The 26,978-nt window shown below is 37.3% G+C and overlaps 1 pseudogene; it reads right to left on the reverse strand.

Annotated features, from left to right (window-relative positions):
• Positions 1-5,330: 5,330 nt before the first annotated feature.
• Positions 5,331-5,553, reverse strand: LOC132009853 (small nuclear ribonucleoprotein G-like; annotated as a pseudogene).
• Positions 5,554-26,978: the final 21,425 nt, after the last annotated feature.

Below are 26,978 nucleotides of genomic sequence, written 5' to 3' on the forward strand. Positions count from 1 at the left end.
GTGGCCTTTTAACATATCTTCACTGATATGTTGTGATAAAGGCATTTTCTAGACTTGAGGCAAAAAAACGTTCTTCACAAGAGAGTTTGAGAATGAAAAACAGAAAATGTGTCTTTATGAATAAAGGATGGCTAGTATTTTTAAGTGTATTTATATGAAGTATAAGAATAAAATTAGGATTCTTTTAGTTACATGGAGCTGCTGTAACAAATTACCATGGACTACCTGGCTTAAACAACAAACATTTATTCTTCACACTTCTGGAGACTTGGAGTCTGAGGTCAGTGCACCAGCATCTTGGGCTGTAGTGAAGGTCCTCTTCATGGTTTACTGATGTCCTCTTGTATCTTGACAGGGGAGAGAGACAGAGAGAACACAAGAGAGCAAGCAGGCTCTCTGGTCTCTTCATATAAGGGCAGTAATCCCTAGGTTCCATAGGGCTTCACCCAACTTAAGCACCACTCAAAGGCTCTACCCCTCTATACCATCTCATTGAGGGTTAGAAGTTCAACATATGACGTCTGTGGGAGGGCACTAACATTTAGTCCATAACAATAATACAAAGTAAGTTGAGATAAATACTATGTTAGATAGAAAACATTGTATAGTCAACCAAGAGACAAGCAAGAAGTTTATGATGATTTAGTTGCTATCTTCAGATCCTTATAAGCCTACAGAGTTGTGTGAAATAGTATTGACACCATTTCTAGGCATCTATATCAAGTGGGTTTTTCAGGACGTGAAAAAGGAAACAAAAAAAGTTTTTATATTTCAGCCAGTTTACCCCCATTGCAATGCCTTTTCTTTAATAACTTGGTGTAGCATTAATTTAACCTGAAATTAATGAGTAACCATAGGTATAAAACAACACAGAGTGAACAATTCTGTCATCATTGTAGATATCTCACCATGGCTACTTGGTCTATAAAAGTAAGCCCTTGTTCCATTATTTGCTAGTCGCAGAGAGTGTATAATGAGGGAAGAGTAATTTCCATACCTAGTCACAGCTAGTCAAACACAGTAAACCCTTTTCTTCTCCCAGAAGTCAGTGGAAGAACAGCTGATTTCTACGGTTTTAATGACTACTTTGGGACCACTCACATGACCCAACACACCGCATACGTGAAAATGTTCCTGGAAAGAACACCCATCAAGTGGTAAGTTTCTAAAATTCTTTTTGATTATGTGCCACTCATTTTATCACCTACTTTTGATATTTTTTTCATTTTTTGTCAAAATGATTAAAGGAAAAGAGATTTTTCTCATTGAAACATATACTTCATTATGCTAAAATATCCTTCTAAGAAACTAAAACCAGAATCCTTTAGCCTGTTGGTTCTGAAACTTTTGTTGCACATTTGAATTTGTTGGGGCAGTCAGGGCAGTGGAGGGTGGGGGCTTTAAAAATCTAGATGCCCTGGTTGTACCTCATTCTCATTAGTTTGGAATCTCTGGTATGTAATACCCAGATGTCAGGTTTTTTGTTTTTGTTTTTGTTTTTGTTTTTTTTCACCACCCTTATGATTCAGCTGGGCTGCAAAGTTTGAGAAGCATTGTGGGTAAAGTTTTGCCCCCCAAAAAAGCTATGTTGAAGTTGTTCCTCACCCCCCCCAACCTGTGAACATGACCTTATTTGGACATAGGGTCTTTGCACATGTAATTAAATTAAGATGGGGTCTTAATGAATTCGAGTCAACCCTAATCCAGTGACTGGTACGTTTTTATAGGGAGGGGAATTTGGATACAGACACATAGAGAGAGGGGTATGCCACGTGAACACATAGAGACAGACAGACACAGAGGGAAGGTGACGATGTGTAGATGGAAACATCATGGCAGGGCCGGGGGCAGGATGGCAAGCCAGAAAGCACCGAGGATTTCCAGATACCACCACAAGTTAGAAGAGCGTCATGGATCAAACTTTGGTTCTGAGCCACAAAGAAAGAACTGACCCTGCTGATACCTTGATTTTGGACATCTGACTTCCTGAACTGTGGGCAAATGTTTCTGTTATTTAAGCTACAGAGTGTGTAGTGACGTCTTACAGCAGCCCTAGCAGACAAATATAGCACTTAGTCAATCCAAGGACAAGGCTGGCTTGCAGTATTTGATTCCTCCTTTTATCTCCTTTAGTCATCAAGTTGAATTGGTGGGTGGGTTCTAAATTAATGGTCATCTTCACGGACTGTGCCAGAGTAAATATGCTTCCTCCTTTTTCCTGCTTCATGCCCCGCCACTGCCATTAAGCCAGGTAGAAAAATTCAAAGCACTTATTTTGCTGAAACATTTCTTTGGGTCATTATAGTTTTAGGTATTAGATTTTGCCATTTGCTATTCCAAGCATTTGCTTGCTTACACATTTTCTATCATGGTCCATAAAATACTGTGTGATTCACATTATTGTAATATTTTTTCCTGCTAACCAACTCAAGTTGCTGCAGGATGTAGTCAATATAAACATAGTCATAACATAATTTTTAAGGTTGAAAACAGTGAAAAAGAGGTAGCTCTCTTATTCTTGAATCTTTTGGCCGTATAATAAGTTCCCCAAAATATTGTCCCATAAAACCATCTCTTTTGTTGTTTCTTCACTTCTTATGAAATGATCCTACAAAGCATCCTATTTAAAAATGAGACTGAAGGCGGGGCACCTGGGTGGCTCAGTGGGTTAAAGATGAGACTGAAGGAGACTTGAAATGACTCTTAATCATTTTCAAACTCTTATCACAATTTTCTGCAGTCATTGGAAAGATGGGTGTAGGCCTATGATTTGGCCATGGATGCCAACAACCTAGTTATCAAAAGCATGTCTCTTCCTGATCAACCATTGTAGGTAACTGAGTCATCATGACATGAGATGATATTCTTACTGAGATGCCAATCTAGAAAGTTCATAAACTAGAAGCCCCAGTAGGACTCCTACATATCTGACACACTAGCCAACAGAGACTATAGCTACAAATGCAGGTATGCAAGTATAAAACCATCGGGAGAGTTATCAGGCAAGATGTTATTTGACAAGAACACAAGGTGATAATAATGCATTTTATGTTAATAAAAAATAAAAAATTATTAAAAAAAAAACACCAGGTAAAAATAACTTACGTTGTGAGTCCCATGTATGAAACATCATTGGTGGAAAGAGAGCTTCTAACTTCTCTTATCAAAGATTGCTAGTTCCTGGGGCACCTGGGTGGCTCAGTGGGTTAAAGCCTCTGCCTTCAGCTCAGGTCATGATCCCAGGGTCCTGGGATCGGGCCCCACGTGGGGCTCTCTGCTCAGCAGGGAGCCTGCTTCCTCCTCTCTCTGCCTGCCTATTTGTGATTTCTGCCTGTCAAATAAATAAATAAAATCTTTTAAAAAAAATGATTGCTAGTTCCTTGAAATAAGCATTACTAGTAGTTTGGTTAATTCTGTTTTGACCATCAGCAAATAAATACCACTGGGCCTATTTCTGGCTTTTACGTTCTTAGGATCCTCAGCAGGGAAAGCACACATAAGAAAAGCAAGTGGAGGGTCAGAATGATATTACTCAGGTGATTGCAGAAGGAAGAAAGATGTCTTGCTCTTTGAGAGCCAGAGTATTTTATTCATAACTAATGGCTGACTATGTGGTTTGTGGCTCCAAGTATAAAATGAAAATGTGAGACCATTTGTTCAAAACAAAGGGAAAAGGTATGTGTGTGTATAAATAAAGCGTTTTCCTTAATTTGTCTCCCTTGAGTTGTCATGATGCTTTTTATTTGCTATTTAATGTCATTCGAAGGAAAATTTAAAATGTTAATTTTTAGCATGAAGTTTACTATGCATCTTTATGTTATACAGTGCCAACTTTAAATGCAAATACAAGAACATTTAGCTTATAGGTGGAATCACCAAAATTACAGTTTGTGCTTTGTAGTTTCTACATGTGTAGGTATTTTGTGCTTTTCAGAATGATGGAAATGCTGGACAAAATGAATTCAGCTGTTGTTATTTAATCGGATATGCGTGCATTTGCCAATACTTTCTGTTTTTGGCTTATTGATGAATAAGAAAGGATCGAAGGGGAAATGAAGTGTGGGTTGCCCTGTCTTTCACTCTACTCTGGTGTCGTAATTTTGACGTTTGTGGTTGGCTAGTAATTGGAATTGTAGTAATTGCTAGTAACTGTGGCTGGAAGTAGTAACATAGAAGAAAAGACTGAGTAAGGTTCTTTGGTCATTAGTATTTCTGAGAATGCCATTGTTCTCTTTCTGCATTTGGGGCAAAATTCTAATTACAATGGAAGATATGGCCTCTCAGGGCTGTCAGCACCTTGCATACTCAGTTGTAGATGTAATCAGCTTCCTTTTTACTCAGTTTGGGTCTTACTGAATTCCTCTGCAGAGCAGGTGTGCGGAAGTCTGTGTGGACGGTGCTTTGAGAACTCTTGGTGAATGGTGCATGTCCAACACGCAGACTGCACTTCTAGCCTCTGCTCGAACACATGCCCTTTTGTCCAGTGGATTTCACTTACAGAACTCAAGTTCAAAGATAAAATTACTGAGAATTTCTAGACGGCCACAGCATAGCGTTAGACAAAAAAGAGGACAGCTGCGTAGGTAATGCCAGCATGAGGCCGCCCTGGGCAAAGCCAACATAAGCCTGTAATTACAATTTTCAACTTTAACTCTGACTTTTTATTACCATATGATATCCTGGATTTATATGCGGGTTTTGAGGTCATAGCTAAGGACTTTCAATTTAGGAAGTTACTTGAGTTATAATATAACTGAGTTATAATATAACTCAGGTAGGGTTTTTTTGGTTTTTTGATTTGTTTTGTTTTGTTTTTTGCTATTCTATCCTAATTTTGATTAGGTAAAAATTGACTCTTTTTCTTACCTGAAATAGTAAACATGGTGTCCATGAGTTGGTGTTCGTATTTTTTCTCTGTCAGTGTCCTTTTCTTTTTCCTGAATCATGTTGTACATTTGGTATTAGGAAGGACTCACAATCTATATTCTGCATCCCCAAAGTTATCTAACAAGCCACAGGCAATTAATATTTACTGGAGAGCAATATAATTTTGCATGCAGTCACACCCTTCCTCTTCTGCACACATTTATATGCACTTAGTTATTTTTTTTCAGCTAGCGTAATCATTTATTGTGGTATCTTTCTTAGGGAACACTTTTTGTTTGTTTGTTTGTTTGTTTGTTTTACTGTTACACAAGTTTATTTAACAAAAAAGTCCAACATGAAAATGCACGTGACCTAATTTTTATATTGTAGTAGAAAAGGTACTCTCAAGAGGGGACATGTGGAAGCAGTTGATTTCTTCTGATGAACACACCCATTGTTTATACTCATTCCAAGTCTTCTAACATGATGACATTATTTCCTCGTGTTATCACCATTCCAATATTGTTCTGTTGCCCACTAGTTGCCATCTCCACACATTCATCTATCTCAATAATTAAACGGATCAAACCCCCACAATAGTCCTTGGACATGTCAGCCACCATTTAATTTCAAGGATAATTTCTTGTCCATAAATTTTTCCAACTCTGGAGGGTGAGCTTTGCTCATGGTATCTAGTTGGTGAGCGCAAAGTTGCCTCCAGGCAACAACTTTTATACCGCAGCTTTGAAAAAGTGACCTTAAGGTGCATAGCCGCTTGACTTTGTGATTCATTCATAGGTCCTTTCAGGTTAAATCTGCCTGTTGTCCATTGTTCCCCTACTTTTCCCATCACTCCCTTTTAGGGCTTTCCTGCATTTGAAATTTAGATCATTAACTTTAAGGAAGAAATGGCAGAATCTCAAAACTGGCATACATTACGAGAAAGCAGCCTGGGGGCTACACATACTCTTCCAAATTTTAATACTCCCAGGTGCTTTTTTTATTGAAAACACTGCAACTCTACCCAGTATTTGGTATGCTGCCCTGCTTACCAAGAGTGCAAATCTAGTGTAAGCCTTATTCTTAATAAGGCTACCAGAATCAGAGCCAATCAAAAAAGGAACAGCCTTCATAAATATTCACACCTCACCAGAGACTTAGCTGTAACAAGTAATGAATAGTCATAGGGAATCTCATCATTGACTGAGATCCATCAACGCAAAAACAAAACCCCATTTCCAAAAGCAAAATAAAAGAAGCGTGTCTATAAAAGGCTAAGAGTAGTGTTATGAGAACATTATTTCAGTTTAGAGATGTTTCTGTTATATTCCATGTATCATTTATTTTCTCCCCCACTGAGATTAAATATAGATTTTTAAATATAAATATCTGTGTTAAAGACCTATTTTTCCCAATATTCCATTTCCCCCCTTCTACTTAGATAACTGTGTTCACATGCCACAGACGGCAATAAGATACATGCGTTTTCTCTGTGTAGCACATCTGTTTGCTTACAGGACTCATGGGAAGGTGGTAGGTGATTTTTAAAATGGTTTCTGGCTTGTGGTAGAACGTTTCATCCCGAAAAACTGGAAAACTACTTGGTTCGACTACCCTCAATTTGAGAATAAAATATTTGTGCTTCAAACATAAAGTGGGTAGAGGCATATGGGCCACAATGAGTCAGGAAGTATTCTGGACGTTAAATCTGGAAGAGCAGAGGAAAATGTGTCTCTTCTTCCTTATTTCTCCCTTTACTGCTTGCTAAATAGAATTGTCAAAGCCTCCAACCTCCTGCATCTGTTGCAATGTTTTGTAGATTGGATATTTGGAAAGCACTGTTGTCTTTCTGAATCCGTCTTAAATGTGATCAGCTCTCTGTTCCGAAACCCATGCAGTTAAAAATGATTTTGGAGGAGGTCCTGTGAACAGGACTTCTCTGGTTGTATGGTATGCTACCCATCTTCACACACTCCACTCCTCTCTGTGATGAAACTGTAAGAGACACTTAGACTTCTAAGCATTTTAATGTATACAAAGAGTCAATCCATAGGGAATTCCCTCATTTATCCACTTAACACTCTTATTATCCACCCATCTCTCTCTCTCTCTGTCTTGTCTTTACTTTTCTGTCTTTTATCTAAATTGTAGTTGACTTACAGCAAATCCATTTCACAGCCTGTTGCCCCTTCCCCACCCCACCTCTCACTTCAATTCAAGAAATGCAGCCACCTACTAAATTAAATACAAATTCTGCTTCTTCTCATTAGGACTCTCTGGGAGTCAGGACGCTTTGGGGACAAAACAATAGATGGCCACACAAAAAGAAAAAAATGTGTTGTTCAAAGAACTGGAAAAAAAAAAATGCAGAGATAGCATTAGCTTTAGACACAGCTAGATCCAGAGCCTCACAACATCTCAACAGCACTCAGTCTCTCTCTGTCCTCTTGCCTCCACTTTCCTTTGTGTTGTAGTCAGTATCAAACACATTCTTTGCTTTTGGTGACCCCTGGAAGCACCAGGCTTACTTACATCTTCCCAGCGTCACATCTTTCTGAGTGAGGCTGCTCTTAATCCTGGCAGTTCCAACAGAAGTTCCAGAATGAAGGCTTATTGTACTCACCAGCCTAGTTTGCGTAACCTGCTTTTCCTTGAGCCCGTCTCCGGAACAAGAGGAAATGTGCTGTGATTTACAGACTTGAGTCATAATCCCACGTTTGGAACAAGGCGTGAAGTCAGCTCCCCAGAACCACATGGACTGTGACACTTGTAGGGAAAGTCAAATCAAGTCAAAATAAAAACTGAGAGTGGGGGCGGGGCAGGACGTTACAACATGAGCCCGTTAGAAGCCACAGTCTACGTTTCTTATCTTACTCTATTCCCCTAGAAAAGCCTGTAGTCAGGACTTCCTGGTTTTATTAGTCAGCACACAGAGGGATGGCAGTGGGATTCTGTGCCTCATTGCAGGTTATGAGTTTCAGCCATGGTTTCGGGAGCTATCGACCTTTTCCCAAGAGACGGCACTCAGCCACATTGATAGGAGATTTCTCTCCCAATTGTTAGTTCAAAACCTAGTCTCATACCAACAACAGTTGTCTCTGGGGATCCTAGAACTCTGTTATGGTAAAGCTTTAAATTTGGCCCCAAAGTTTTAGTAGCTGAAGCCTCTCTGGGGTGTTTAATTAGGTATTCAACATAGGCTTAATCATATATTGAACATTGGAAAGTGCAGATGGTAGTAAGATAATTGTTCCTATACCAGGAACCTCCCATTTGAATTGAGCCCCCTCAGACTTTTGCTGCAGTATACTGGTCAAACAGACATCTCAATGCGGCCCTGTGCTTGTCTCCCAATGACCTATGCAGAAGCTATTTCTTAAAAGGTATGATTCTGCTCAACAGTGAATCCCACAATAGAAAATAGGATGCAAAAACAAGTTCTTGACTTAGAAGGATCCTTGAAGTCCACCCTGTGCCTATTTCTAGTCATCATGACCTCCAGGAATGTCTGAACAATCAGCTTAACCATGACGTAGTATCTTTTTTTTTTTTTTTCATGACGTAGTATCTTAAAGAACCTCACTCCTCAAACTCTGGTGTGAGGTCCAGTAGCATTAGTGCTTCTTAGAAATACCAAACCTTAAGTTCCATCTGAGAGCCTTTCTAGCACCTGAGATTTACAGTTTTGCAGGAGTGCAATGCAGTGAAGAGTAAAACTCTAGAGCAAGACCACCAATCCTTAATTTTTCTGTGCCTTGGTTTCCTTAGCTTTATAATGGGAATAGTCATGGTACCCACTCCTATCATTGTTATGAGGGTTCCATGAATTAATGCATGTAAGTATTTAGAATGGTGTCTGGGACATAGTGATTTCTCAATCAATACAAGTGTTTTTTTTTAATAATGTATAATGTATAATATATTATTATCATCCTGTTCTTGATATCAGAGATGAGAACAGTCCATGGTCAACTCTTCACCCAAAACATGTGCAAAGATGGAGAAATACTTCCATACTGTGAGATTAATTTCTGTATCTTCTTTTGCCCTGGCATCTTTGAATCATCTTTTATGAGTCTGTTTTGTTCATCTAGCAGGGTTCATTTTCTTCATTCAGCAATGATTTGGTGTTTTGTTCTACTTTTCATGGAATATCCCTGACACCAAGGCTTGTACCTTTACTGCCTTTGTTCATCTTGGTACATTGGGTTACTTTTGTTGCTGTCTTCTGCACTCCCTCTCAGCACACAGCAATCTAAGTCTCCTTAAGCAACAATGGTGCCCTCCTTCTGATGCATATGTCATTTTCATTCTTATTATTTCAGGAGCAGCATTGATCAGCAATGCACATACTGACATCAAGGTGGACCTTAGGTTGGGGCTTCTGAAAAATCATTTTATATAATTTCACAATCAAAACTCCAGCCCAAATGTGTTCTGTTCCCAGAGCTTCCTTACCCTGTCTGCCCTACTGCCGGTCAGCTTTCAGATGGGGACCTCACCCAGCCAGGATTCACTGGGCCATTTAGTTCTGATCTCACAATGATGAAACACCTCAAATTGGCCTTTTAGTATGATTGTCAAGTAAGTTTGTAAAGTTTTACATGTCATCTTTGCTTTTGTGAGTTAAGTTAATTGTCATTAGTTTGGTAAAAATGAAACCTTAACAGTACACCACAACTTTTATAGCCTACTTTTGGAATTAAAATTTTTTTTTAATATCCCGGAAGCCCCAGAAAAAAGGGCAGCAGCCTCCGGCCCTCTCTTCTAAACACCTTTAAAATGATCTCTCTTTATTGAAACTTTCCAGATGCCACCTCCCTCTAAATCCTCATAGCAAGTTGTGAACTTCTCACTGAGTCTGCATTATTTTCTGCCTTGAATTAGAGTCATCATGTGTAAGGCTTAGATAATAACATTTTGAGTTCAAGGACTCCTTATACCTTGCCTATGGGATATTTGTATTTTTTATGATGTACTTGCTTAAGCCTTAATGGTGTCACAGTCACCTGGACAGAACCTATGTATTATTCACTCATTATAATTATTATTCATTCAGAACCTATGTATCTAGTAAGACCCTAGCAAAGAATCCTTTGCACAAAGTAGGTACATAATTCATCGTTGTTGAAATGGCACGAATCTTTTATTTGTATTAGAAATCTCTGCATCTTATGTGTGTCTTCATGGTCTAGATGGTAGTTGGTAACGAAACCTACACTTTGCCTTTGCTCTTGTGAATTAATAAAGGGTTTTCCTTTGGAGAAGTAGTCCTCACCAGTATCCTTCTTACTCTTCATCAGAGAACGAACCACATTACCTTTGGCTCATTTCATGTATCATTCATTCCATTATAAATATGCTTTGATCGCTTGGCACGTATTAGTTTATGTGCCTGCCACATTTTCTCATTCTGTGAGCCCTTCGAGAAACAAGAATGACATCTTTTTCATTATTATATCCTTAGTGCCTAGATCATATTTTGGTCCATAATTATTTTTCATATTTACTAAGTAGAAGGAACAACACATTGATGTAAGACAATTCTTCTAAAGTAAGGATGGATTCTGGTATAAGGCTTAACTATCACCATGGTCATACTTCATAACAAACTGCACTGAGACGGCTTAAAATAACAACCATTTATTCATGTTCATGTAGCTAATTTAATAGTGCTTGGCTGGATAGATATGCTTCCAAGCGTGGGTCTGGCAGGGCTTGGCTCCTCACATGGGGCTCAGTCTTTAGCACCTGTGTCAACACAAGGACATGCAAATTACCCAGGGAAGCTCTTTACATATGATGGCAGCAGTAGAAGGGAGCAAGCTCTACTACATAAACACAGTTTAAGCCTTTGGGTGTATCATGATAGTAGCATCAGGTTGGTCTAAAAAAAAAAAAAAAAAGCCGAATTGCTAAATCTAAAGTCAGTGGATAGGTAAGTATGCTTTGAGTCCACGTAAGGACTAAAACAATCTTGGGGCAGAGGGCAAAGATACAGACAGGGGTGGAGAATTGTGGCCAACATTTCAATCCACCATATCAGGTTATAAAGAAGATTCGTGAAAGAAATAGTGATCCTAGTATTGGACAGTTTAATTTAGATATTGGTGTTCTACAATTTACTTGTGTTCAGCACTCAAGATATCCAAGGATGATTCTACTTTAAATCATATTTGAGGATCTCTTGAGTTGGTGCTTATAGAGCTGTCTTCTTACTGCCTTTTATAAATGGTATACATTTATGGATATCCAAATGTTGCTGGGCTGTGCTTACTAAATTTAAGGTTAGTCTCTTTCATGACTAGATTGCCTTTATGACCCTGGTTTTGTGAATCCCCCTAGTGAAGTTACCTCCTTAATAATTACTAACAATCATTATTGTTCAGAGAAGCAATGTTATTTAAAAACCTTCTTCCTTATAATCAAGTCAGACTCTATAAACAGTTAAAGTTTTTTTTGATATTTGTAAGTGAGCATGATTTTAATACACGCTTATGCAATAGTTCCAAGGTTTAATATTTTGCACCCTCTGCTGGGGGAAAAAACAAAGAGAATTATGGCAGATGTGGAGAAGTAAGCTATTTATGAAGTGAAAACCTCAAATTGGAAGAGCGCTTGGCTCATAAAAGTCATTTCACAATTAATTTGAGAATATGTTTTTGTAACTCTCCTTGCATAAACAATATATCACAGAACTTAAATTCCTGAACAATAACCTAAAAATATCTGAGCCTATAATTTATGGGTTGTTGAGATCTGAAAGATCTCTCTCAAGCCTTCCCTGTGGATGAATTTTGGAATATATTTAGGGTAAATCCTGTTAATAAGAACCCAAAATATCAAGAAAAGGAAATATTACATATCTGAAGAACTGAGATTTAAGTGGTATGTTCTACTAAGAAAGCCACAGGCTGGTAATTTTCTGTTCTATATTCCATAAAAGAGGTTGTCAGCTTATGCAGTGCTCGAATTATAAGGAAACAAATATCTTTTTGTTTAAAAAGTAAATTTAAATGCTGTAACCTCTTACTGTGAATTACTAAGTATGCTAATGGCAATATCCACTGGCACACACTTTCATTTAAAGGCCTCCCCATAATAGCAGCAACAGCTAAAAATTACTTCAAGTTAGATTCAAGCATAACATGAATCTGAATTTCATAATGCTTTTCATAAGGTGGAAGAAAGTAGCAATCTCAGGAACATTCTCCAGCTCTTATTCATAACAGGTGAAAAGTTTCACCAGAGCGGAATGATCGCTTAGAATGACGACTGTGCTAAGTGCATGAATATTAGAATCAAACAGGTCTTCTTTCTGAAGCCTTCTACCTGTACCTGTAGAAACATCTGTGTGACCCTTCTAGTTAATGTGGAGTGTCATAATATATTGCCGAAAGTGGTCAGACATCCATTCCCCACGCTTTTATAATCCACTGTTGGAAAAAAAAAAAAAAAAAAAACCATATTTCGGTAGACACGGCTGTCTCAGTAGCCCCTGGAGCAACACAAACCTGATATTTTCTAATCCAAGGTTATTTTTCAGGTCATCAATTCTATTTCCAAACATCGGACAGACCCTGGTGTTCTTAATTAGAATGGTGGCACATCTATCGATCATTATCTTTATGACTTCAATTTTCTCCTCAACTTGTAACAGATTCAGAAGCAGGCTTTCACAGACCTTGTCTGTTGTTCTCTGAATCACATCTACTAGAACTTGCTAAGCCAGGCTGACATCATTTAATAAGTAAAACACGTATCCTTAGATGTTAAATCAAAAATAGGATGGTTTACCTCCAAGGAAGGGACCTTGAGGGCAAAATGGTAAATTGTGATTTTGCTGTTTCTCTCTCTGGATCTCTCTTTCCCTCTCTGTCTTCACCGGAAGCCACACACTTAACAGAATATAAAATATGAACATGAATAAAATTACATTTCAGGATCTCTGTAGCTAATCTCTAAATGATATAGGGAACACAAGTATGTGACTTTTGTAAGTACAGCCCTTCTAAACAGTGCTGTGGATGGGAATCCAAGAAAAAGAACTACAAAGTTCATGTAGGTATATTTTCAGCTGATTTGCTGCTCTGAGAAGACTTCATATAACCTGGCCTTTCCTTTTCTCCTATGATTCACAACATATGCTGTCTTAGTAGAACCTCTGCATTTAAGGCTCTTCAAAATGTCATTCTTGTCCATTTCCTCATGGGTTATAACCTTTCTAGAGTATCTTTTTTTATTTTTACTCCTTTATATCAGATTATATTCAACTTGCATAATTAACTATAGAACTTATTTTTTTTAATGTCACCATAAGGCAATATTTTTTTCTAAGGCTAGTACTAATCTAATTAATTATTTAATTAATTTAGTTGATTAGTTGATTAGTTGTGTCATGTATTTGCCCTCTCGACACAAATTTGGATGGAGTTGACTAACCTTTATCCTCTCTGACCCAGATCCCTGAAGCAGTTTTCTCCTGAGCAAGCAAAACCCCAATTTTTCCATCCCAAAACACCCACTGTATTCACTCTCTCAACCCACTTTCTTGCCCACATAGAGAAAGATCTCAGAGTTTGTTTCATCTTTATACAAGCGCTTGTCATGCTTTTCCATGAATGTTTCCACCCCTGTGTCAGGATTCTTTCAGTTACAGGTAAGGGAAAACACAGACTACCTCAAGGTTAAGAAAAAGAAATGTATTTACAATGTAGAATAAAAATGAGACAAGGTAACTCACAGAATGAAAAGAAGAAACTGAAGTTCTTAGGAATGGAAAAGGAAGACTCTGTGCTTCCCAGGAACTGTCTATATGTATCTGTCTTCCAGCTCAGCATCTGTCTCTATGGACATCTGTCTCTATGGGCCTCTTCCTCCAGCTCAGCCAAGCTTTTCCCATCCAAGGAGCATCATAGCTGCTAGAAGGACCAATTTAGAAACCAGCAAAGGGTCAGCCTCATTTATGGTCATCTGGGGGAGGCATCAGATTGGTTCTGCCCTGACTCACATATTCATTTCTCAGACCAGTCAGTTTCCTGAGGTCAAAAAACTATCAGACTGAACCCTATGCAATTCTTGTTTTTATGGATTTAAAATGGTCAAATGTAAGCAGGTTTATTTCTCCTCTACGGAAAGGGCATCAGGTCTAAGTCACACTTACCCAGGTGCTTTTTGGGCCAGGTGCTTTTGCTATGACCTGAAGAATGAGGTGAGAGGCCTGTCAGACAGCCAACAAATTAATTATTACATAGTTCCAATAAAATAAAAATATTTTATATACTTCATGACCTCAGGCCAATAATATAATCTTTGTTACATGAGGGCAGAAGCCATGAAAATATGCTTGGTACAATACAAAGCTGACTTTTACTAATCTGAAGTTATTTTGTAGGTTGTAAGTTCTATTTCCAAGCATCTGAAAGGCTCTGGTGCTCCTTAGTTGGAATGGTAGAGGCAGTTCTATATATACTTTCCTTTTTACTAAAATGGATTTTAATTATCACGTTTCATATGCTAAATTTCATATCATATATATCTTTTCTCATCCAGTTCTCAAGTAATTGAGAACAATATTCTGAAATCTTTCCTATCTTCTCATACAAAGCCATTACACTGTATTAAAAGAGCAGTGCTTATTTATTTAGGGTCATATAACAGGAGATATGTAGGTATGAGACGGATATTGTCCCTCTGGGTTTTGTAAGTTTAAAGAGTACAGGTCAATAGCAGCTTTATTCCATTTGAGCACAATTATTTATGGTTAAACCTTGCAAAATGCCAATATCTAACCATTTTTGACTGACCGAACTGGCAGTTTCATATGGTTTTAACTATTAATCCATGAGAGAAATTTATTCCAAATCTCCAAACTGACTTCATGCAGTGTGCAACTCAGTGTCAGTCTTGATGTAGGTCTGAAGCGGTGTAGGAAAATCTCCTGAGATGTGGTTTAACTCACTTGTTGTTCCCTCTGTTAAGAACAGCTGCTTGTTGCAGTGGTACTGTGTACCCAGGGACAGTTCTAAGGGGACAAAGGACAGTTTTCCATCTCAGTCTCTGTAGGGGTATGGGGTCATAGTAGGACTCCCAGATCTCCCTAAAGGAGCTCAGGCCGTGCCAGTTTTGTTTGTAATTTTGTACTCAACACTGAATACTGAACCTACAGCAAAATAGGCAGTTAGTACAGTAATACTAAGTGAACAAAAATAAATATATGTGTTTGATGCACTTTGAAGTAATTATTTTGATGCAAAAGAAATACCCAAAGTATATGGAAAATTTATTTAGTTAACAACGTGCTACTTCACTGATGGCTTTGATGAACAAATTGTCAGGCAGCACACCATGCTGACATGCTAAATGTGAAAGAAAAAAGTTTTAAAAAAATCACTAAAACAAGGACTGGAGATATCTACTTCATTTTTAAAAGATGAAAGTGAAAATTAAAATGGTTAACTAACTTGCCTAAGATCACACAACTAGCGAGTTAGGAAGAGATGTATAAGGCACAGGACTCAGGAATCCCATTCTGATAGTCTTACCAGAGTTTAATTAAAAGAGAAAAAGCAATCTGTACTGAACTTCATTCATTGTCAAATTTAGTAGTAACCCCTTAAGTGGATTTAACTGAATTACATGCACTATACCAAGTCAGTATGTATCTCAGCATATTTTTCTTTGAAAAGGCTATATAATGTTTCTGAACGTTTGTTTTAGGAAGAACCTCAGACATTTCATTACTTCTCTACATTGAAGAAGGCATAGTAGGTTTTTTACCCTGATTACTTTCTGTAACTTTAACTTATTCAATTTAATAATGCTTTCCAGTTTGAAACCGACATGCTAGTGAAGGCAACACACACACACACACACACACACACACACACACAAGGACCAGTAAGCTTACTGATCGCCTATTCTAAAAATTAACAAAATTAAAAGGTTGCGGGGCACCTGGGTGGCTCTGTGGGTTAAAGCCTCTGCCTTTGGCTCAGGTCATGATCTCAGGGTCCTGGGATTGGGCCTCGCATCGGGCTCTCTGCTCAGTGGGGAGCCTGCTTCCCCCCCCACACACACACACCTCTCTGCCTGCCTCTCTGCCTACTTGTGATCTCTGTCTGCCATATAAATAAATAAAATCTTAAAAAAAAAAAAAGAAAATTAAGGTTGCTTAAGTAGGGAATTATGATGAGTATGGAGGAAAGCAATATAGATAGATCAGGAATGTATCCTCTGATAGGTTACATGTCACTATGAGAAGACATTCAGAGTTTGAAGAGATGAGCATCTGCACAGAGGGGAAAACGACCGTATGTGCAAAGGCCCTGAGATGGGAAAGAAGTTGAAAAATAAACAAAACATGAGATAATGTAGGGACACCAGAGGGCTGGATTCCAGGGAGTAAGGCAGGTGGGGGAGAACAACATCCTTGTATAGGTTAGGATGTGGATTGATTTCTACCAGGAAGATCTCTAATTCTGTTCCTTGGTGCTTCTTTATTATCTGACCTGTGTTTTAAAAAGAGGACTACATCAGAAACTAATGAAGTACTGTATGGTAACTAACATAACATAATAAACAAAAATAAAACTAAAAAAAAAAAAAAAAAAAAAAAGGCAGAGACAGTCCTCCCTGGGTCTCCTGCTCCCTTACATGTCTTGCTGGCTATGCTAAGGTTACTAGCTTTTACAGCGTGCCTCAAGTATTTCTCAGGGTTATTTATTCCGCCAGTAACCTTGAGAGATGAGGTTACATCTTGACTGGACACGGAGCAGGCTTGCTTACCATTTGCTATAAAAATGATGAATTTCCCCAAGCCAAGCGTTCTTAGCTATGACACAAACCCACTGTGTGTGAGCACCCAGCACATGGCCTCCCCTAGGACTTGGTGGCAAAGGTAACTGGCACAAATATGCTGATGCTCATGCCTCTTGTTGTGCTTTGTGTAATAAAGTCATTTGTCTCTGACGCAGGAGTCCTGTGCATTAGCCAGCATTCAAGAACAGTAAAGGGTCACATTAGCTTATAGGCAATGTGAAAAGCAAGTCCCTGACCTGACAATATGTTTTTTAACCCCCAACAATTTGGGGGAAATAATAGAAAGATGGTACTTGCCTTTTGAAGAGTGTATACTAGAGATTTGACTGAATATAGTCACATTAACTTTTAGTGTGATTTTTAATGAGGAAGAACATATGAGAATATTATTAGTGTTTGGTTACCATCTGTGAAGAGGTGCGAAATATCATTTGATTAATTTCATAGGGATGGTAATACAATATTTTTAGGAAAAGGAATTTCCATGTTATGGGAGTAGATTTTTCTCTTGAATTTATGATGTCAAAATAGAAATAAATAGTTTAGTTTTGTTTTATACCCACTAGAGACTCTTCCTCTATTTTGCTTAAGTATCTGTACATAAATGCATTCTTTCCTAAGATATTGTCATCTCTATAGTTTTCATCTTTTTTGTAATAATGTCTCAAAAGACATAAATATCTAAGAAGTTTAGTTCATTTATGTGATAGATTGGAGATTATGATATTATATTTCTTTTAAAGTTGTCATGTTTAATGACTTGTGTTGAACTCTCAAAAGTTCTCTGAAGGGCACCTGGGTGGCTCAGTGGGTTAGGCATCTGCCTTCAACTCAGGTCATGATCATGGGGTCCTCGATCAAGCCACCCCACGTTGGGCTCCCTGCTCATCTTGAAGTTTGCTTCTCTCTCTCCCTCTGCTGCTCCCCCTGCTTGTGTGCACACACACTTTCTCTTCTCTCTGTGTGTGTCAAGTAAATAAATAAAATCTTAAAAAAGAAGAAAGAGAAGAAGAAGAAGATTATGAAGAAGAAGAAGAAGAAGAAAGTTCTCTGAAACTCCCAACTGCAAATGAATGGGTATTTTACTCAGGTCATTGTCACAGGAAGCACTCTCAAAAGGAATGTCTTCTCCTCAAACCCAGGAGATAAGAGGTCTTTTTCAGGGAAAGGACAAGAAAGTAGTCCATCACATCTTTCCTGGGCTTTGATGAGACAGGTGCCTCATATGCACAGAAAGACGAGGAGTTTTTGCATTCTGGTCTGCGTCAGCCCTTTACATCCATTTCTTGCAGAGGTTGACTTGAAGGAATTTAGAAAGAGGCAGTTTGTCTGTGAACATAAAATCATGCAGTTGAGCTAATTTTTTCCAATACATTCACTTCTGTTTAAGATTCTTTTGAAGGTTGATGAAAGGGCTAACATCATATTTCTTAAATGTATCCCTTAATATTACAGGTCTTGTAACCAGATTGCCAATAAAGTTATTTTAAAAATAAACTAAGTATTAAAAAGTTGTTAAATATTTTACAAGATGTATTTTGAAGCTCACTTTGTGAAATCTTACATGAATGAGCATTTCACTGATTAACTGTGGAAAGGTGATTTATTCTACCGCAAACTTCAAGTCTAAATATAATCATTTCATTACTGGTAACAAATCACCTTAAGAGCATTTACAGCTAGAATATTTCCTCACAATCTGGCATTAAATGTTGAATGCAACTTTCAGTTCTATCTCCCTTTATCATGTTGTAATGAACCTGAAGGTTAATTTCCTTCCCATCTGCCTTTATGTCTTCTTCTGTTGATCTTGTGCTTTTTTTTTTTTTTCCTTTTTTTTCCATGGGAATTTATTTTTTCTATTCCAAAACCCTTTCTTTTTTCCACTTGCAGAACTGGGCAGCAGATTTTCATTAAGACTCCCCACTAAAGGATCACACTTTCATTAACATAATGTAAACTCTCTTTCTTCCCATTAATCAGCTGATTTTATAATTTGAATTTTTGTTTGAAGCAACTTTCTTTTTCTCCTGTAGGGAAACAGCACTTTGAAAGTTGTAGAAAACAAATACTGGAGAACCTATATGAATTAGTCTTTCTAAATGATATTCAGAGAACCTAGGCATTTTTTTTTTTTATCATGAAGCCATATGATGACTTTTCCCTCCATTGAGACTTTGTTAATACTAACTACAAGTGACATAATAGTATGTGCACCTAAATCTATTCAAGGAGATAGGCAGTTTAGTAACAACATTTTCCTAGTGGTGGGTATTGTGGAGGGCACGCATTAGATGGAGCATTGGGTGTGGTGCATAAACAATGAATTTTGGAACACTGAAAAGAAATTTTAAAAATAAATAAAAAAATAAAATAAGATTTCAGTTGGAGTTATGATCAACTTGAAGAAAAACTTGGGTGGTCTCATGAGACGTGTGCTGGGTTTATATGACAGTTCAGTTGTCCTCTGTCAAATTGTAAGCAATATGCATAATAGTTAAGAGTATAGGTTTGTGGACAGTCTCACCTGTTGCCTCTAATTTTAACTCTTTAATCCCTGATCTTTGAGCGTTAAAAAATACCTAAGCCTCATTTTCTCACCTTTAGAATAAGGACAGTAATGCCCAGATCAGAGGGTTGTTGTAATGATACACAATAATTGCTTAAAAACTCTACGGCTGTATTGTTACGATTACTATCTACTACACTGGCAGAGCCAATGTAAAGTAACAATTCATTGGCCAAACTCATGCCTCTGTTGAAACAGGAGCATAGTAAGTGCCTACGTGTTACACATATAATGCCTTATTTACCCTATTTAAAACATAATAAATGCCTCTAAAGATATGTTATCTTGATTTCAATTTACAGCATATGGATTATTGGCCTTTGACATTTTTAATTCAGTCATTTTAGTGCATCAAATACTTTCAGACTTTCTGAAAGAAATTTGTGCTGCGTAGATCTGATGTTTTTGTACTTTGCTTCACACCTAACATTAGTACCTGACAAAATATGTAAGTTGTAAGTTTTTGGCATTTTGTTTTCACATATGTGAGAGAAAAAGTATATATTCCTGCTTTTTTTTTTTAAGAGATTTTATTTATTTTATTTGACAGATAGAGATCACAAGGAGGCAGAGAGGCAGGCAGAGAGAGAGGAGGAAGCAGGCTCCCTGCCAAGCAGAGAGCTTGATGCAGAGCTCAATCCCAGGATCCTGGGATCATGACCTGAACTGAAGGCAGAGGTTTTAACCCACTGAGCCACCCAGGCGCCCCTATTCCTGCTTTTTTTTAACTATTGATGTTTCTTCTGCCTACTTCCAAATATGGGATTGCTATTTTTTTTTTAAGATTTTAATTTTTTATTTGAGAGAGAGCACACAAGCAAGAGCACAAACAGGAGAGCAGCAGAGGGAGAGGGAGAGGCAGACTCCCCGCTGAGCAGGGAACACAATGTGGGGCTCCATCACAGGACCCTGAGATCATGACCTGAGCCAAAGGTGGCTGCTGCACTGACTGAGCTACCCAGGTGCCCCCAAATACTGCATTGTTATAAAATGTTTTCTCTACGTTTTAAAGTCAGAGTACATAGGGATGATGGCAACATGGAGTCATGGAAAAAGACTCTAAGTTGCAGTTGGGACCTAGAGTAACACTTTAGCTTCTCTGCTCATTGGTTATGAAGTCTGAGATTAGTTATTTATACTTGAGGAATGTCAGTTTCCTTACTTACAACCAGAGGATAGTAATATTTTCATAGGTTTATAGTGAAGATCGATGGAAGAAAAAACAGTATTGCAACAAAGAGAACATATATATAAATGTCAATTATTGCTGTGAAAGTGACTTCAATCCCAGTAATTTAAAGCAACTTGCTGGCAAACGTGTCATAATCTTGGGGTTTTGTTTGTTTCCAAAGTAAGTAATTTGTGTCTTGATGTTGGCTATTAATTATATTTCTTAATCCTTAGGTGGGCCACCTTACATTAATATTAATTTCTAAAGTGCAAAATTGGTATCTCACACACATTAGGATGATTGCTTTAAAAAAAAAAACAGAAAATAACAGGTATTGGTGAAGTATGGAAACAGGAACACTGTTGTGTACTTTTAATGAGAATATAAAATGGTACAGCTGCTATGGAAAACAGCTCAAAAAATTGGTGGTTCCTCAAAAAATTAAAAATAGAATTACCATATGATCCAACAAGTTCATTTCTGAGTATACACTCAGAGTAATTGAAAGCCAGGTCTCTAAAAGCTCTCTGTACATTAGTATGAATAGCAGCATTATTCACAATAGCCAAAAGGGGAAAGCACCCAAGTGACCACTGTCAAATTCACAGATAAACAAAATACTATATATGTGTGTGTGTATATATATATATATATAGAGAGAGAGAGAGAGAGAGAGGGAGACAGAGACACACACATGTATATTTGTACGTATACATGGGCTATTGTTCAGCCTCAGAAAGGTTAGAAATTCTGACACAAGCTACAATCATAGATGAACTGTGGGACCATTATGCCAAGTGAAATCACCCAGTCAGAAAGGATATATACTCTTTGATTCTTTTCATGCAAGATACCTAAAGCAGTCAAATTTGTAGAGACAGGAAGTAGAAGCGAGGTTGCTAATGACTTGGAAGAAGGGGAAATGGGGAAGTGTTCTTTACTGTGTATAGAGGTGGTTTTTCAAGATGAAAAGAGTCCTAGAGCTTGGTTTGAGTGTAAATGTACTTCACACCACTGAATGGTTAAGGTGGTACATTTTATGTTATGCATATTGCATGTGCATTTTCCCACAGTTTTCTTTTAAAAAACCAAATTGGTGGTTGTTTGACGGTCTGAAAGCTATATAAAGTCAAACAGCAAAGCCTGGTATTTAAAGGGGCTGATGGCGGGATGGGCGGTGGCATCAGAGAAACCTGACTCCATTATGTACCTGGGGAGTTCCTAACTCTGGAGTAGGTTAACTCTAAATTTGAGTATCCGCATCTTTAAACGGGGTCAAATTAATGCGTCTGCTTCAGTCATGCTGTTTCAATATTTAAAAGAGAGACTGTTCTAGAAAACAGCAGCATATCTGTATTTGTTTGCTAGGGCGGCTACAACAAAATACCATAGACTGGATGACTTAAAAAACAGAGATTAGTTTTCCCCGAGTTCTAGAGTCTAAAAGCCCAAGATCAAGGTGTTGACAAATTTGGTTTCTTTAGAAACTTTGTCATTGTCTTATAGATAGCTGCTGTCTCCCTGTGTGCTCATGTGGTCTTTCTTCTGTATACATGTGGGTATGTGTCTAAACATAATCTTTCTTAAAAAGACACCACTCCTATTGAATTAGTGCTCCTGCCCCGTAACTCATTTTAACTAAATTAACTCTTCAAAGACTTTGTCTTCAAATGTGTTTGCATTCTGAGGTACTGGGAGTTAGGGCTTCAACATAAGAACTTTGGGGGCCATAGTTTAGACCATAATATTGTCTGATCCAACTTAAGTGTAGAATAAACTTAAACTGAATTAGTTATTTTCATAGATAGGTGCTTTTATTGTGTATGTAAAACATTTTATTCCTCTCGTAATTCATGGGATTTGAAAATGAAATGTGATGCAGATAAGGTCATTCATTCAGCAAAATGTGACTCATCAGTGAATTGAATAGATGAGAGCCCACTTGGGTAAAGTAAGGGAATTAAAATATGGTCCCTATGTTCTGGAAACTAAAAATGAATGTCATTACCCTAATCACGATATTTACTCTTTATTTTATACCGTTCTTTTATAAACGGTTCTATTTAATGTTCTTAAGAACCTTGTTAGGAAGATGTGGGACTATGTTTTATATGTTTTAAGGTTATATATTTATTTCGGTTGCATCTGGTACTGTGGCAATTTTAAAAATGTACCCAGTGTATCATTTTAAAATAGAAGTAAGTGAGGCAGTCTTGGCAATTGTCCAGGGGTGAAAACATACACAAAATACTGAGAATTCTGGATTCAGAGGACAAAATGAGCATGTCTCTAACATCCCCTTCTGTTCCAATCCCCTTGAAATTAAAAAGAGAAAATATATTATATTTGTATTATAGTATTATATTATATTTAATGTATATTAATATACACATTATATACAATATACATATACATTGTATATATACAATATATACATATACACACATGTGTATATTTCCAAATCTTTGTGAGTAAGTGAAACATAGGAGGACAGATACGAATTGACAGAGACACAGGAACAGAGGGAAAAAGGTGCAAAATTTGAAATTTGTCATAAGGATGGGTCCTGACTAAGGCCTTAATAAGGACTGTTACTTGGGAGTGCTTCAGGCTTAAAGTCAGTGGAATAGGAAGGAAAATTGAGGGTTTGAGAGGTTAATTGGGCAACTAGCGTTAAAATGTTTGGGTTAGGGCCCCTGAGCCTGCCTCAGTCTCTGTGGGTGCTTCAGAGCTGGAAGCAGGCGCCTGGATCAGACAGCTCGTAATTCCCAGGAGGAACAGGTGTTATCTGTGCTGCAGACAAGCGACTGGGACAACACATCAAGAAGCCTAGTCTGCTCGTTGCCTCAAATTGCTGAGGGCAGGCTCTTGTAATCATAATCAGCCTCTCAGATTGCAATGTGAAGGAACAGTCAGCAGATAATTTTTACGTATTTTGGGAGAACTCACACCACCCAAGAAAAGCACTAGAATGGGGAGGTGTTGGGAATGGAGATGGGGGGGGGTTGGTTAACAGAGTAATCAGAAGATGATTAAATTAAGTGCTCTCTGAGTGAGGGAGGAGGATTAGCATCCTTATCTCAACAGCAGACAGAAAAAATAACATATTCAAACTTGAAAATTTAAAAAATCCTGTAAATAATAATAATAGTTTGATGAATATAGAATGGATACATCTACAGAGGAAATTGAAGAACGAGAAAAAGAAGCCCAGGGATTTTCTGAAAATGTACTGCCACAGATGAGAGATGGAAAGCAAGCATGGAGAGGTAATTGATAAGCGGACACATCTAGAAGATTCAGTGAGATGAGGAAAGGACAATGGAAATGATGATGAAAAAATTCCACGATGGGCAGCCAGCAGGGTGGATGAAATAAACAGTAGCCATTTTTTAACCACTCTGGTGCAAGTCCAGAATATAAAGATTAAAAACAAAAAAGTTGAAAGTCAAGCAGTGAGGAACAAAAAAAGAACAAAGCAAAAGAAATTACCTACAAAGAAATGGACATCCAAATGGCATCACTGTTGTTTTCAGTAACAATGAGTATTAGAAGATAAAGAAGAAAAGAATGAAAATCCAGATTTTCCTCTACCAAAATAAGATTCAAGTGTATGATTTAAAATTTTTTTTATCATATAAGGTCCCTGAATTTTATCACACACAAAAAAGTTACTCAAGGGGATCCCTGGGTGGCTCAGCTGGTTAAGCCGCTGCCTTCAGCTTGGGTCATGACGCCAGGGTCCTGGGATCGAGTCTCACATCGGGCTCCTTGCTCCCCGGGGAGCCTGCTTCTCTCTCTGCCTATGCCTGCCACCCTGCCTGCTTGTGTTCTCCCTCTCTTTCTAACAAATAAATAAATAAAATTAAAAAAAAAAAAGTTACTCAAGGGTGTGCATCAGCAAAAACAAAAACAAAACAGAGAGAGTTTAGAAGAAGCTTGGTTACAAGAAATTTTGGTAGGTAAGAACCCAGTAAAACTTCCTTATGGTTAACTCTAAAATGTACTGCTGCAGAGGAAAAAGATGTATGCGCATGTGAAGACAAATATCAAGTCTGAGCTAGAAAAAGTAGAAAAGACAGTCATAAATAATAATAAGGAGAGAAGAGGGAGCATAAACTGATATGGAAGAGATTTAAAAATAAGTAAATGCTGTTTTACCAAAACTCCTGAGTTTCCAGACAATATAGGTATATGGAGTTTATCTTGTTTCTTTAAAGATTTATGTGTGGGAAGAAATGTAGGCATGACCATGAATTAGAAGGCAGTGGACCAGTTCTTGATATCACAAGTTCTCTTTTATATGAATAGGTTCAGGACACCGTACCCCCCAAATATGACACTTGGGTATATGAAATTTTTAAGCTGAAGGAGTTTGTTATAATGGCAGAAGTAGGAAGGTCATTCTGACCTTTCTTCTACCTGTTCACCTTAAAACAAGTTAGAAGACTGTGAAGTGAGAGTGGTCCTGTCTATGCCCAGAGGAAAGGAACATCTTTATCTCCAAAGATAAAGGGATGCGGAGAAAAACCCTAAGAGACTTTGCTAAATTTCCCCCAGTTGACTTCCTACCTCATAATCTTTAAGCTATTATATTCCTCCATGACTGTCTACTCCTCATCAAACCTAGACAAAAATACTCAAGTCTATCTGTTTTCCTGTGTCACATAAAACTTAAATAAATTTTTATGCTTTTCCCCTCTTTTCCTCTTAATCTGTGTTTGTCAGCTGAATTTTGAGACCCAGCCAGGGCCCCCAAGTGGGTCAAGGAAAACTTTTTCCTCCCTACATATGGATGACTTTAACCCACAGAACCCCATGTTCAAAAATCTTCTCCAAATTGCTTTTGAGATTATAGTGGAGGAGGGACATTTACTCATGAAATGAACACATTTTTAAAAGACTGTTCAGAGGGAAAGCACTGATAAAACACACCTGAAAAGAAGTCGAATCCATTTGAAAGCTTAAGGAATCAGAGAATTTATTCAGAAGTCAGAGGGGAGTTTTTCATTAAAAATCTGTAAAGGAGTCCTGATGTTTTTCAAGGGAGTAAATCATTGAGACCTGTTTTTGTTCCTTAAGTTTTTAACTCCTAGGACATGGAGTTCTCTTATGTGTGAAGTTCTTGTAATTATAAAGAGGAAAAGTCTCATTGAAATATGCTTCTTAATTGACTCAGATAGTAGCAAGCCAGTAAGAATGACTATCTGAAGAATAAATGGAAAAATCATTCACAAATTTGCTCCTAAACCATGCATAGGCTAAAGTAAGTCAAATACTTTAAATGATTTTTTTTAAAAAGATGTTTTTACATTAAATAAATGATTCCAGAGCATAGAAACTACAAAATGTCCAGTTGTGGATGATTGGCTGAATTTCAATGCACCTACATCATAAAATAATATGGACACATTTTACGATAAGATAGACCTGTATACTAACATAGAAGAATTCCCAAGACATGAAATTTAAATAAAAAGCCCAGGAAAACATTTGGAGCATTTTCAACTTATATATTAAATTAACTACGTACATACAGTTAAATATATGCATAAATGTAAATCAATACATTTATAATATTACCTCAGAGAAGAAGACATGGGGTGTGTGTACGTGTATGTGAGTGTGTGTGTGTTTGTGTGTGCATGTGTGTATGTGTGCGCATGTGTGTGCATTTTTGTGTCTTGTGTGTATGTTTATGCATGTATATGTGTATTGTGTATGCCTATGTATGTGTGTGTGTTCTGTGTATGTGTGTATGGGCATGTGCATGTGTCTTTGTGTAGAAAATTGGAGAGGATTGATAGATTCTCATTGAAATCGATATATTTCCATATTTTGTTAATATGGTAAAATGAGAATGGTTTTATTTCTTACTTTGTAGTGAAAACATACTTAAAAAGATAACATACAAATCATGCCAAAGTATTTCATTTTCACAGAAAGATAAAGTCACTGAGTCTCAGACTTATCAATCTCTTCAGAGTCAGGAAACTGGAGTATCACCTGAACTCAAACCTAGGTTTTTGGAACCCACTATCTCCCCAGTTTAAAGTGATAAACAATTTATTTCTAAATATTATAAATTACATTTGGGGATATTCTGATTTTAAAGCTACCATGCACACATACTTCATACATAAATCATAAAACAAAACACATAACAAACACATAGAAAGCACAAATGAAGATCACTCACTATTAAATCACTTAAAGATCACTAATGTGACAATTATTAGGTATATGCTAATATATATATTATTAAATATATGCTTCTAGTCTTTTGTTTGTGCTCAATATATACTATAAAACATTTTTAAATTAAGGTTAAATATTTGTGCTTATACCTACTATATACATTTTTTAAATTAACATTTATATATTTCTAGTTTTTAAATGCACCCATGTGTATGTATGTATTATACACACATATGCACACATTACACTTTTACAAAATAAAAGTCCATTATGGCTTTTTAAGCATAGTATATAAAATATTTTCCCATGCCATTGAGTAGTTTTATAAATGCTGTTTAAATATCTGTGTATTAC

Source organism: Mustela nigripes, chromosome 2 (assembly GCF_022355385.1).
Source record: "Mustela nigripes isolate SB6536 chromosome 2, MUSNIG.SB6536, whole genome shotgun sequence".
Lineage (NCBI taxonomy): Eukaryota > Metazoa > Chordata > Mammalia > Carnivora > Mustelidae > Mustela > Mustela nigripes.